We start from the raw sequence: 12,421 nt of genomic DNA, 5'->3' as shown, positions 1-12,421 counted from the left end.
CTGGACTAGGATATCTTGATTTGGTTCACTAGATGGAACAAAATATATGAAGAGTTATAAGTCAAAAGGGCTGCTAGTAGTAAAAGCATTGTTGTTTTACCCAACCTTAAGAGTAAAACTAGGTAGGGTTGTGTTTCTGCTACTTCTTTTTTGTCATAGACACCGTTCTGCTCTTAGCAGGCTGGCAGAAGTCTAGATAGTTCGTGCAGATTCACTTCTCCTCCGGCAGAAAGTGACTTCCCCATATCTCTTGGAGACTGGTAGTCAGGCAAATAGCACTCCTTTGTATACTCATTGAAGCACTTCCTTCCTGGGTCAAAAAAGACTTGGAAGTGGAGCCAAGTGACGTGGTTGGTGTCCCATTTTTTCTAGATATGGAATGTGGATATACAATCTCAAAGGGTAGACATGGTTTGATGTGGCTGTTCTTTCAAACACCCTAGCCAGGCTGTTCTCCAGATGCATTCTTCATGTAGAGTGATGCTTCTTCAAGCAGATAGCAATGGGGCCATTTCCAACTGGGAGCACCCACAACTCAAGCACAATTCAATGTGAGGTTTCAGCACCTGGCTGTCAACAGACGAAACAAAGGACTAATCAAGGAGAGACAAATGTAGCAGCCTGACATAGAAGTCTCCTCACTTACCATAAAAGAAACTTCAGCCCTAACTCTCACCCATTCTTTACACCAAATGCATTGCTTTGGAAGACTAATTAACAGTTCCTTGCCAACACAAGGTGTCATGGACTTTCTAAAGGGAGCCCTATCTCCAACCTCCTCACTTCAGTGCAATTGTTTGGATTTCCACCCCCCTTTTATAGGAATTCAGGCAATACACTTCCACTGTCAGTGAGAACAGCCCTCACCTCCCATTTTCTGCTATGCCAGGCCAATGGTGGGCAAACAGCATCCCATTAGCCCCATTACTCAGACTCAGTCAGCCACACAGTCTATCACTACATGTGCTATATACTCAACAAATGTATGCACCCAACATACACTTGGGATGCCAGTGCAAGTTTCTTGGCATACACAAAGTATCCAAAATCTCAATGAGTTATGTCTGCAGGGCTCCTTCCTGGAGATGCAAACAAAAAGATCTTGTCATAGTATTGATCTTTCTAAAAAAGGGATTCTGCCACCACGCCTTTATGTGATATACCAAGGACAGAGACAGTAGTCCTCTGTTCATAATGATGGGGCATCAGTTCACAGAACAGGTCCAGGACTAGAAACATTGAGGGACAGGTCTAGACCTCTGGGCACAGGGCTCAAGTAGCATGATGATGGGACTGAAACAAAATTCAGGATACCAGTTATACATACAATTAGGCACTCAGTGCAGCTGAACATTCCCACATACTATGTAGGGGACATTCTCATCCCAACAGAATCAATTACTTTGAAAGTTATACCTGTTGATGAGGGCTGGCGATGCAAAGTCCAACATCGACGATGCATCACGCCAGTGGTTCACAACTTTTTTGACCTGTGGCTCCCTTGACCTATTGACTGTTGGACGTGGCTCCCCACTATGTTCTCTTTTTTTTGCAGGGTGAGGAGATGCAGGCCCAGCCTCTGGAGTGCTTCCATTTTTGTCCCTTAAACTAATTGGGATGAAGCTGATAAATGTATTAAATCATATACACAGCGTGTTTCGTATTACTAAAGTGGTGCCTCTAATGAAATATTCCTAGTTACACTTCTTTGTCCATGCCTTTTTTTAGAGAACCCTCGCAAGCTTTTTTATCCCACTTACAGTACTAGTTCGAACCCCTATACATGTAGACCCCATTGCCAAAGTGTTTCTGTGCTTGGAGAATATTTGCAATGACTTCAATTTCTACCCAAGTCAAACTTGCCAACACACCTGTCTCAGCGGGGTAACTCATGATTTTTTGCACCAAATCCAGCTTTATTTTAGCTGTCTGCTCCCTAACATTTCCTCCAATTCAATGCAAGCCAAATAAATTCCTCTGATATTTTTTGTTAAACATCCTTCTTTCTTGTTTCCTAATAATGGCATTACGTATATGGTGTTTTACTTCCCTGTCCTCATGAAGAGAGCAGGCCTGTCTGGAAATGTGTGTGGACTGGAAGAAATGGTTACTAGACATACCCATGGTAAAGTACTCGTAAATACTTAATATCACTTAGTGTGTTTGAGAGACAAGACAACTTTACTTTCCTGATAACGTGCATTGGTGTAAAACGCATTTGGGGAAAAACTAAATTATCAACGAGTCTAACAAAATGAATCAGTTGTCTTCCGCTTACTTTGGGATTGCTTGAATGTGGGGATCAAATGAAATATGGAGGCCATCTCCCTCGACATGCCATCAGTTAGGCACTACATTTCCATCTTTAGGAATGTCACCTACAAATCATCGAAATCATGTGTTTAAGTCCAATTGGTTCAACATTAAATGCTTCTAAGGGCTTGTTGCGCAGTTCCACTGGTTAGTTTTGATGGCGCATCAGGGAACTATGGGGCCCAGATTGGAAACCACTGCATCAGGCAGTTGTGGAATGTGCCCGCGATGCAGAGTCCGGTGTCTTTGTCAAGGCTGCCATTGATGAGAGATGCGAGGGTCTGCACCGAGGATACTTTGCACAGTGGTGTTTCTGATTGCACGAGGGGCTGAGATATGATGCAGGTTGTGACGATGGTTCTGATCCACACAGCAGTGGTGATGCAGCAGCTCTGCTCTGGGTTGCATTGGATCAACAGAGACTGGCAAAGCTCCTAAGAACCACTTCCAATGGTCCGGGACACACTGACGGCACCACTTGGCAGGGTAGATTCACAGATGGCACAGCTTTTTACTACCAGGACATATAACACTTAAAAGTATATTTCCTACATTTTTAAAACAGTTCACCTTGCCCACTAGGCTGTTGAGGGCCTACCATAGGGGTGACATATGCATTAAAAAGGAAGGTTTGGGGCTGTAAGAAGGTTAATTTTACCAGATCGACATGGCAGTTTTAACCATGACAGAGGGCTCCCTCTTATTAAATTCATTCAATCTGGATACCCTCTAGTCCTTTTTTTAACTCACCACGCACCTACTACAGAATTAACACTGACCTGCAAACACCATATGGCTTGATAACCAAAGGATCTCTGATAAAGTGACCCTTCAGGGGACCTGTGGGGCATTGCAGCACCGGCCCAATGAGAAGCACCACCCTATGATGAAGCATGACATCATTCGGGGTATGTGAGGGCATCAAGTATAAGTCTCTCTGACTTCCCCTCTTTCTACACAGAAACAGTGACTCTCTTAAGTGATTTGCAAACTAAATATGCCCATTGGGGCTAAGCCAATTTTATCAAGTTTCAAGGAGTGAGCACATGCACTTCAGCGCTAGTTAGCAGTGGTTTAGTGTGTTAACGATGATGGATTCAACCCAGATCTGTGACTGGGGGTGAGTTTCAGGAAAGTTTCAGCACTCCAGCCATCATTTCCTTGTGTTTGCTTTGTTTGCCCTAAGTTGTCAGGGTATGCCCAGACGTGGGTCCCTTGCTTGCTTTGCCACGGGATTTAAGCTAGGCTGGCTGATGAGGGGTGTTACCCTGAACCGGGTCCCGGGATGCTTGTTTCCGGTCCAGGGAAGACCTGACTTGGCAGTTCGGGCTGGACTGTTCCCATGAGGCACAGGGTCAAAACAGATTTTCATATAGCTGGGTCTGAACTGAGGTGGCAATGTGAGTTAAAGAACGATGATGGATTCAACCCAGATTGTGACTGGGGATGAGTGTCTGAAAACTTTCAGCACTCGATCCATCATCTCCTTGTGTTTGCTTTGTTTGCCCTAAGTTGCCAAGGCATGCCTAGAAGTGGGACTCTTGCTCGCTTTGCCACTAGATTTAAGCTAGCCTGGCGGATGAGGGGTGTTACCCTGAAACTGGTCCTGGGATGTTTGTTTCCAGTTCAGGAAAGACCTGGCTTGGCAATTTGGGCTGGACTGTTCCCATGAGGCACAGGGTCAAGACTGATTTGCATATAGCTGGGTCTGAACTGAGGTGGAAAAGTGAGTTAAAGAACGATGATGGACTCAACCCAGAATGTGACTGGGGAGGAGTGTCTGAAAACTTTCAGCACTCCATCCATCATATCCTTGTGTTTATTTTGTTTGTCCTAAGGTATCATGGTATGCCCAGACACGGTTTACTTGCTAGCTTTGCCACTGGATTCAAACTATCCTGGCTGATGAAGGGTGTTAACCCGAAACCAGTCCCAGGATGCTTGTTTCCTGTTCAAGGAAGACCTGGCTGGGCCGTTCGGGCTGGACTGTTCACATGAGGCACAGGGTCAAGACTGATTTGCATATAGCTGGGTCTGAACTGAGGTGGCGAAGTGAGCTAAAGAACGATGATGGATTCAACACAGATCTGTGACTCAGGGTGAGTGTCTGAAACCTTATAGCACTCCATCCATCATCTACTTCTGTTTGCTTTGTGTATATTTATACACATATGTAAGTATGTATTTATAACCATGATCGAGACTTGTTAGTTGAAACACATTGGTGATGTTGTGCCAAATAAATATTACTGCAAAAACATCTCCTGGAGTGGGTCATAGAACTTGTTGGTGAGAAGTATTTGTGGGGCATGGTTCCGCCATGAAGGCCGACACCAACCGAGAAGCATGCTGTAATTGGAGCTGACTTGGTGGAAAAAATAAATATATATATTTTGAAATAAATAAATGTTACAGGGACATTATACTCATGCTCAGGTGACATTCAGCAGTTATAGTTAGCTGAGCTAACTATACTCACACCCTCACAACCATACAGCTACTCAGACAACCAATCACTCACCCATACATCCAGTCATGTACACACTCACACAAGCACCTAGACACCAACTGATAGGCTGATACACTCATTCACACAACCAGTCATTCACCGACTGCTTCACCAATACACCCTGGTGTGTATCTATAGTGATGTTATCAGTGTTTTTACTGACCACATCATGAATGATGTAATATATGAGGTCATAAGCAGTACAATGCAGGGGTGCAAATTATAGTTAGGTAAGCTGAATTACATTGGTTTTGTATGAGTAAAACTTGAGCCTAACTATAATGTTCCTGTAACCTATCATTTTTTCAGTGAATTTCATTTTTTTTTATATAGTAGTCACGGTGGAGACGGGTTGAGAAAGGGGGCGGGGCCTCCGACCAGCTATATATATATATATATATATATAAATAACAGAGTCCATGTTACGAAGGGCGCATTGATTAGCTGGTGCTTGCGGCAAGGCTGAACTGTTCCTTGAACATATATTTGTCACCAAATTCAAAATATTTTGCAGCACTCTCAAAAAGGTTTTTCGTTTTCTTTATTGATCAAGCTATCTTACTCCACCTACATGTTTCGACCATACTGGTCTTGATCACAGTACATATTCCATCTTCGCTTTTACCTTTTATATAACAAACTTCCACGTTGCCCATTATGAGGCATTGTGGGATAGGTAGTCTCTATTTACACTCAAACATATTTTCAACATCATTATTCATTTTTTTGCATGGTTTTCACCTTAGATCAGCATTTTTGTATTACATTTACACTTGTATCAGAGCTGGGTGCGAGTGTATAACTTTTTACATACCAAAGATTTCACAATAATTTTGAATCACATGCCATTTAATTTTTGCAACATTTGTGGGTAATTACCCAAGCTTGCATTTATGACTCTTGTTGCCATGTTAACACCTATGTTTAGACTCAGTGTCTATGTGTTCTGTGTTTGATCTTAAATTTACTTTTATGGGCTCAGTGTCCCCTTCAGTCCATTATTGAAACCTATGTTTAAACTCAGTGTCTATGTGTTCTGAATTGGGTCTCAAGTTTGCTTTTCGGGCTCAGTGCCCCCATCGATCTCCCTAAAAGCGTGTTACCATCATAGGGTAGTACATTGTCCATACCCTACTCTTTTACTCTTGATCATCATTTCCATATAGAACCCACATATTAAATCAATGCAGTCACTCTATTCATATTACACTCAATTTGGAAGTAGATCTACACATGCAGTATCTATTTGCATTATATATTTCTTGAGGAGTGAAAGTTAAACATTTCTCTAAGTGTCATTACAGATGTATATACATCTCTTTGTCCCCATTCAGTCCTGTGGGGATGTTTGTTTTGAACCTTATGATGATGAGTTGTGACTCCAAGCGTCTTAAATTAAGAGTTCTAATCATTCCCCTTTCATGGATCAAAACTGTTGCAAGTCCTGAATACGTCATGTTCTGCCATGTTTTTCCTTCATGTGTCATCATATGCTTTTCAACACCATACGTTATATCTTTATTTTGAGTTGCCCTGATGTGTTCTAACACTCGTTTTTCTAGAGGTCATATGGTGCTGCCTATGTAGCATTTCCCACACAAGCACTCAATCAGATATACTCCATAGGTGGATTCACAAGTAATGGTTTTGTTGATACTAAATACTTATCCTGGTGGATCAGTGATGTTCTTCCTGTTCTTACCGATTTTACAAACGTTGCAGCTACTACATTTGCTGAATCCCTTCTGTAAACTTTGTAGCCAAGTCCTAGATTTCCTCATCACAAAGTTACTATTTACCAATTTGTCAGAAAGTGATGGTGTTTTCTGAATGTTATTTGTGGTCTTGCTCCTAATTTGTCTCCAATGTCCGCATCTTTGATTAATACATTGCACAATGTATTCACTATCTTCTGGATTTTGAAACTTTCCATACTGTAGGTCATAATTATTCTGATTGCATCATCTTTTTGGTATTCTTTTCTTTTTTCTTTTTTGTACACCAAGGTTTGGGCTCATGTTAGACTTCTCGCTTTTTCTTCTCCACAATGAATGTCACTGAATTTATAACCTCTTTGTAGGAATCTGTGTTTGGTCTCTTTTAAATTTTGGATTCCATTTCTGTAATCTCTGAGCAATTTCTTTTCATCCGTATGAATTCTCCGTATGTTTCTCTTCAATTAATCTGGATGGGAGTTCAGACCATGGAGTACACTATTATTGGCTGTACTTTTACGAAACACTATGGTTTCTATTTTGTTTGCTTTTACATACACTTTGGTGTCCAGGAATACTATTTCAGTTGGACTGATGGTATGTTAAATTTCAGTCCTATCTCGTTGTTATTCAGGATTGCAAAGTATTCTATGAACTCTGTTTCTGTGTCATTCCATAACAAGAACAAGTCATCTATGAAGCGCAGCCAAAGTACTACTTTGGCCGTGTGCTGTTCAATTCCTCCTCTCCAAGCTATGGTTTTTTCCCACCAACCCATCATGAGGTTGGCATAGCTTGAAGAGAAGGAAACACCCATGGCAGTCCTGCAGCTCTGGGAGTAGAATGTTTTGTTGAATAAAAATACATTGTTTCTGAGACATAGTTCAATCATTTCTACGAGCATTAGGGTATGCTGCAACTCTTCCAAAGGCTTCTGTTTTAGTTAGTAGATGACAGCCTGTACTTAGGCCTGGGCCAAAATTCCGTTCCGTTCGCGGAAATTGCGATAATTTGGCATTTTCGCGTTCCGCGGAAAGCGCAAAAATGTCAAAATTTCAGCATTCCGCAGCTTAGCGATAATTTGTTTCTTGCTCGTGTTGTAAAAAATACATTCTCGCGCGCGTACGATCGCCTTACCTGAATCCCCGCGTTCGCTGACAAGCATTCCCGACCCGGTCGTGTTCTCCACGAGATGTTGGATGTTGATAGCCATTTTGCGCTGTCTCGCGACAGTTCGCACCCGCATTAAGGTCATTGTCGCGCGAACACGTCATTTGTAGCGCGATCATTTCTTTCTTCTTGCGATCATGCACTGCGAGAGTATGAGAAGATTGAGATCTCGAACACGTCATTCTCCACCGCGAGCGAGAGAGTTAGGACGCGGGCACGTCTAATCGAACGCGAAAAGGAGAAAGAGACCCCGAACATGTCATATCCAACGCGACAGGGAGCGAGAGAACGCGATCAAGTCATTTTGGACATGCCATCGACATCCGGCGGAAGTAATGTGAAGCTCGAGAACTCGAACATGTAAAATGTTCAATTTGGAGAAGAATATCAGCTCTAGCAACATGAAACCTTCTGCAAATGATGATTTTGGATGAAAACAACTCATCAGATTGACATTTGGCTGTCCTTTTTTGTGCAAGGAACCTTTTTTTAAAAAGGTGGGGAGAGGGAGGAAGTGACACAGAATCTCCAACTTCCTGTTCCTGTCCATCAGGCTCCTCCCAGTGCTTTGTCCATCTCCTGCTCATTCTGCCTTTTGATTTTGAGCTGGAAAGATCACTCTTTTTGTCTGCTGCATCATTGCAATTGGATGTGAGGATTTTTTGATTTGGATATTTCACAAGTAAGTGGTTGTTGTGTCTGTCTTGATTGGGGGCATTGCAGTTCTTGTAACTCCAATTTATTTTTGGTAACTATCATTATTACTTTTTTTTTAAATGTTGTGGGTAGTACTAGTCAGTAGTAGGCCCGAGGTATTCATGGGCATGGCCTAATGGGTGTGTGTGTGTGCATGATGAAGCGACTGTTCCTTTAGTGTTTTTTGAATGTATTTCATTTTCAAGCAGCATTTAAGGGCATGGATGGCATTGGATTGAGTTGGGGAAGTGTGTTTTTTTGGGGTGGCCTTTCTGATGTTGTTGGGCCTGGCCATGTGGCTGGTGGCCATTTTGAAGCCTAGGCTTGCAAGCTTGCTTGGCCTTGTCTGCCAACAGGCCTGCTTTTTCATCCACTAGGATCAGAGCAGGTAGCCACAGCTTTATTAATCAAGTGTTTTCTGTGTGGTCTGTTGAATTTAGACATCATTTAGGGCATGGATGGCATTGGATTGAGTTGGGGAAGTGTGTTTTTTTGGGGTGGCCTTTCTGACGTTGTTGGGCCTGGCCATGTGGCTGGTGGCCATTTTGAATCCTAGGCCTGCAAGCTTGCCTGGCCTTGTCTGCCAACAGGCCTGCTTTTTCATCCACTAGGATCAGAGCAGGTAGCCACAGCTTTATTAATCAAGTGTTTTCTGTGTGGTCTGTTGAATTTAGACATCATTTAGGGCATGGATGGCAACGGATTGAGTTGGGGAAGTGTGTTTTTTTGGGGTGGCCTTTCTGATGTTGTTGGGCCTGGCCATGTGGCTGGTGGCCATTTTGAAGCCTAGGCCTGCAAGCTTGCCTGGCCTTGTCTGCCAACAGGCCTGCTTTTTCATCCACTAGGATCAGAGCAGGTAGCCACAGCTTTATTAATCAAGTGTTTTCTGTGTGGTCTGTTGAATTTAGACATCATTTAGGGCATGGATGGCATTGGATTGAGTTGGGGAAGTGTGTTTTTTTGGGGTGGCCTTTCTGATGTTGGGCCTGGCCATGTGGCTGGTGGCCATTTTGAAGCCTAGGTCCGCAAGCTTGCCTGGCCTTGTCTGCCAACAGGCCTGCTTTTTCATCCACTAGGATCAGAGCAGGTAGCCACAGCTTTATTAATCAAGTGTTTTCTGTGTGGTCTGTTGAATTTAGACATCATTTAGGGCATGGATGGCATTGGATTGAGTTGGGGAAGTGTGTTTTTTTGGGTGGCCTTTCTGATGTTGTTGGGCCTGGCCATGTGGCTGGTGGCCATTTTGAAGCCTAGGCCTGCAAGCTTGCCTGGCCTTGTCTGCCAACAGGCCTGCTTTTTCATCCACTAGGATTAGAGCAGGTAGCTACAGCTTTATTAATCAAGTGTTTTCTGTGTGGTCTGTTGAATTTAGACATCATTTAGGGCATGGATGGCATTGGATTGAGTTGGGGAAGTGTGTTTTTTTGGGGTGGCCTTTCTGATGTTGGTTGTCTTAAAGACATGTTTTTGTTGTATGTGTCCGGTGTGTTGGTGTGCAATGCATGCACCCTGCAGACCTTTTTTGGGGCCTGTGAATGTTCGTATTTCCATTTTGTTGCATTAAAAAGGCAGAGCAGTGTGCTTTAGCATGCAGCCTTTACCTGGCTTTTATAGGTCTTTTGTCAGCTCCTGGTGTTTCCCAGGCCCGCTGCTTGTTTGTGTTTTGTGAGTGTCCATGTGGCTGGTGGCCTTATTTTGTGTTTGGACTGGGAGCTATTATTGTCCTGCTTTTGCCATAGGCCTGCATGGTTTTCCTATTGGCTATTTGGCTTACTGCTTCCATCCATCCACCCCCTTTGCCAGCAGCAGCTCCATGGATGCCGAGATGCTCAAAAAATTTAATGGCAAATAGGGTCCACCCCACTTCCATTACATTTTTATTCTGGTGGTTATTATTAACTTTCCTATCCTTCCTGAGAGTGTAGTGTGTGACTGTACACAGTAGTATAACATAGCGCTTGTTAAAAAAAAAAGTCATAAAGGGCTAGACTATATTTTTTGTTTGCACTAGTACAGTACTAAGTAACTGAATCACAACAACAAATGCAACATTTCACTGATGTTCTTTTCCTGGCTTATTTGGTTTTAGGTGCACAAAAGGCAGAGGAGGAGGTGTCATCAGCATCACCCGGCTACCCGTTGTACTGCCACCCAGACAGAAGTCCTGCTGCGCATCACGTCCACGTCTGACCAGAACTTGTTGTGCATCTGCATCCTGCCTGACATCTGAAGAAGATGGCCCCAAAGAAAGTTACCAGGTCCAGTACCAAGAAAGTTGCCGGTGAGAAGAAGGAACAGAAAAAAGAAGTGCCATTAACCACGACTGGTGGTGTGCCGGACAATGCTTTTTTTGGCACCCAAAAAGTTACGCCTACAGCAGCGTTGTCCGGGAACCAAGCTGGGAGCAGCACAGCGGTCCAACCACTCCAACCTAGGCCCAAGGGCTTTAGTGTCGCAGAGGTAGCCAGTCTACTAACGAGCAGCGATGTTGAAGAAATGTCATTACCACAAAGTAGTACACAATCAAGTTCAACGCAGGCGCAAACTCAGCAGATAAGTGTGCAGCCGCATCAAGAACAGCAGCAGCCGCAACAAGAACAGCAGCAGCCGCAACAGCCCACCATAGTAGCTGTTGCTCCTGATGTAGGGGCATTTCAGGAAATCGAGCTTTCTGCAGACAAAGTGGAGCAAAGTCAAACCACTGTTTCAGAAGATCTATTGTCTTCCAGACCACCAGCAAGGAAAAAGAGGCTTAGCCCATCAGGCGGCAAAACCCTAAGCTCTCTGGCCACTAAAGCATGGAACAGCTTGCCCAAAACTCTCCGACATCAGACGCTTGAAAAATCCTTCAGAAAGCTCTTAAAGACCTGGATCTTCAACCTCTCCGATGATTACGCCAAAGCGGCCATCTAAACCCCCCTTCAACCTCAGGATTGATTAGTCAGGATCTTCAGCGCCAAGATGCTCCCTCCGGAGCGAACGTCGCGCTCTACAAATAACCCCTCAAATATCAAATATCATCTTCTTCTTCAAGCCCCGCTTCTGATGATCGTGATGCCACTTGGGTCCCACCAGCTCAGTCTGAGAGTGATATACGCCACAAGACAATGCTTCTGAAAAGGAAGGTCCCAGAAGAACTTAGAGTTATGGAGGTAGATGGAGAAGAGGGGGGTGATGATGATGATGTTACGCACATTACTCCCGCCCCAAAGGGATTGGAGACCAACATTCTCACCCTATCCAGAAAGGCTGCTACTGAGCGGGATGTAGCACGGATCTCACCAACACAGGTTACACCACCACTACCTCCAGCTGCCATATTTTCCAAGGCCCGGCAGGGACCTACATCCAGCTCAACCATCTCAGTAGGTAGTGGTAGTAAAAGTCACAGTGTAGGTGCACAGGGGCACACATTTTCAAATACCCCCTCTAGTTCATCTGGTGGTAGAATGCCAGTCAAGGCACTCATTCAGGAGGTGGCAACATGCTGGAACTCAACGTATTACATGCTTGATCGTCTGTATGAGCAGTACAGGTCACTCCATGAATATGTCTGGAAAAGTAAAAGGGGATGCTACTGTTAAAGGCATAAACCTTGAGCTGGAGCAATAGAGCCTAATTAAATGCCTGACTGAGATGCTTTGTCCTTTTGAGGTCTTCACACGTGAAGTCAGCAAGGAGGACTGTACAATGGGCCAAGCTATCCCATTATTGCAAATGCTAGAGCATCAGCTGAATAATGTGTCTGAATCATACAAAGGTGTAGAGGACAAAAGGGAAGCTCATGACTTGGTGGAGAGCTTATCCCGTCGCTTAGCTGAAAATGTAAGGATACAAAATAAAATTTTGTCACAAGAACATTACATTTGTTCTACCATTCTGGATCCACGTGCAAAATTTGGACTGAAGACATTCTTTGCTTTTTCCGAGATTGATGTTGCCCGCTACAAAACTTGCATAGCTGAAGCAGCCAGTAAGTTGGAAAGCGAACGGCTGCTAATTAAAAGCCTGCAAGATC

The sequence above is a fragment of the Triturus cristatus genome, chromosome 6, assembly GCF_964204655.1.
Source record: "Triturus cristatus chromosome 6, aTriCri1.1, whole genome shotgun sequence".
Classification (NCBI taxonomy): domain Eukaryota; kingdom Metazoa; phylum Chordata; class Amphibia; order Caudata; family Salamandridae; genus Triturus; species Triturus cristatus.
Note: the sequence above shows the minus strand (reverse complement) of the source record.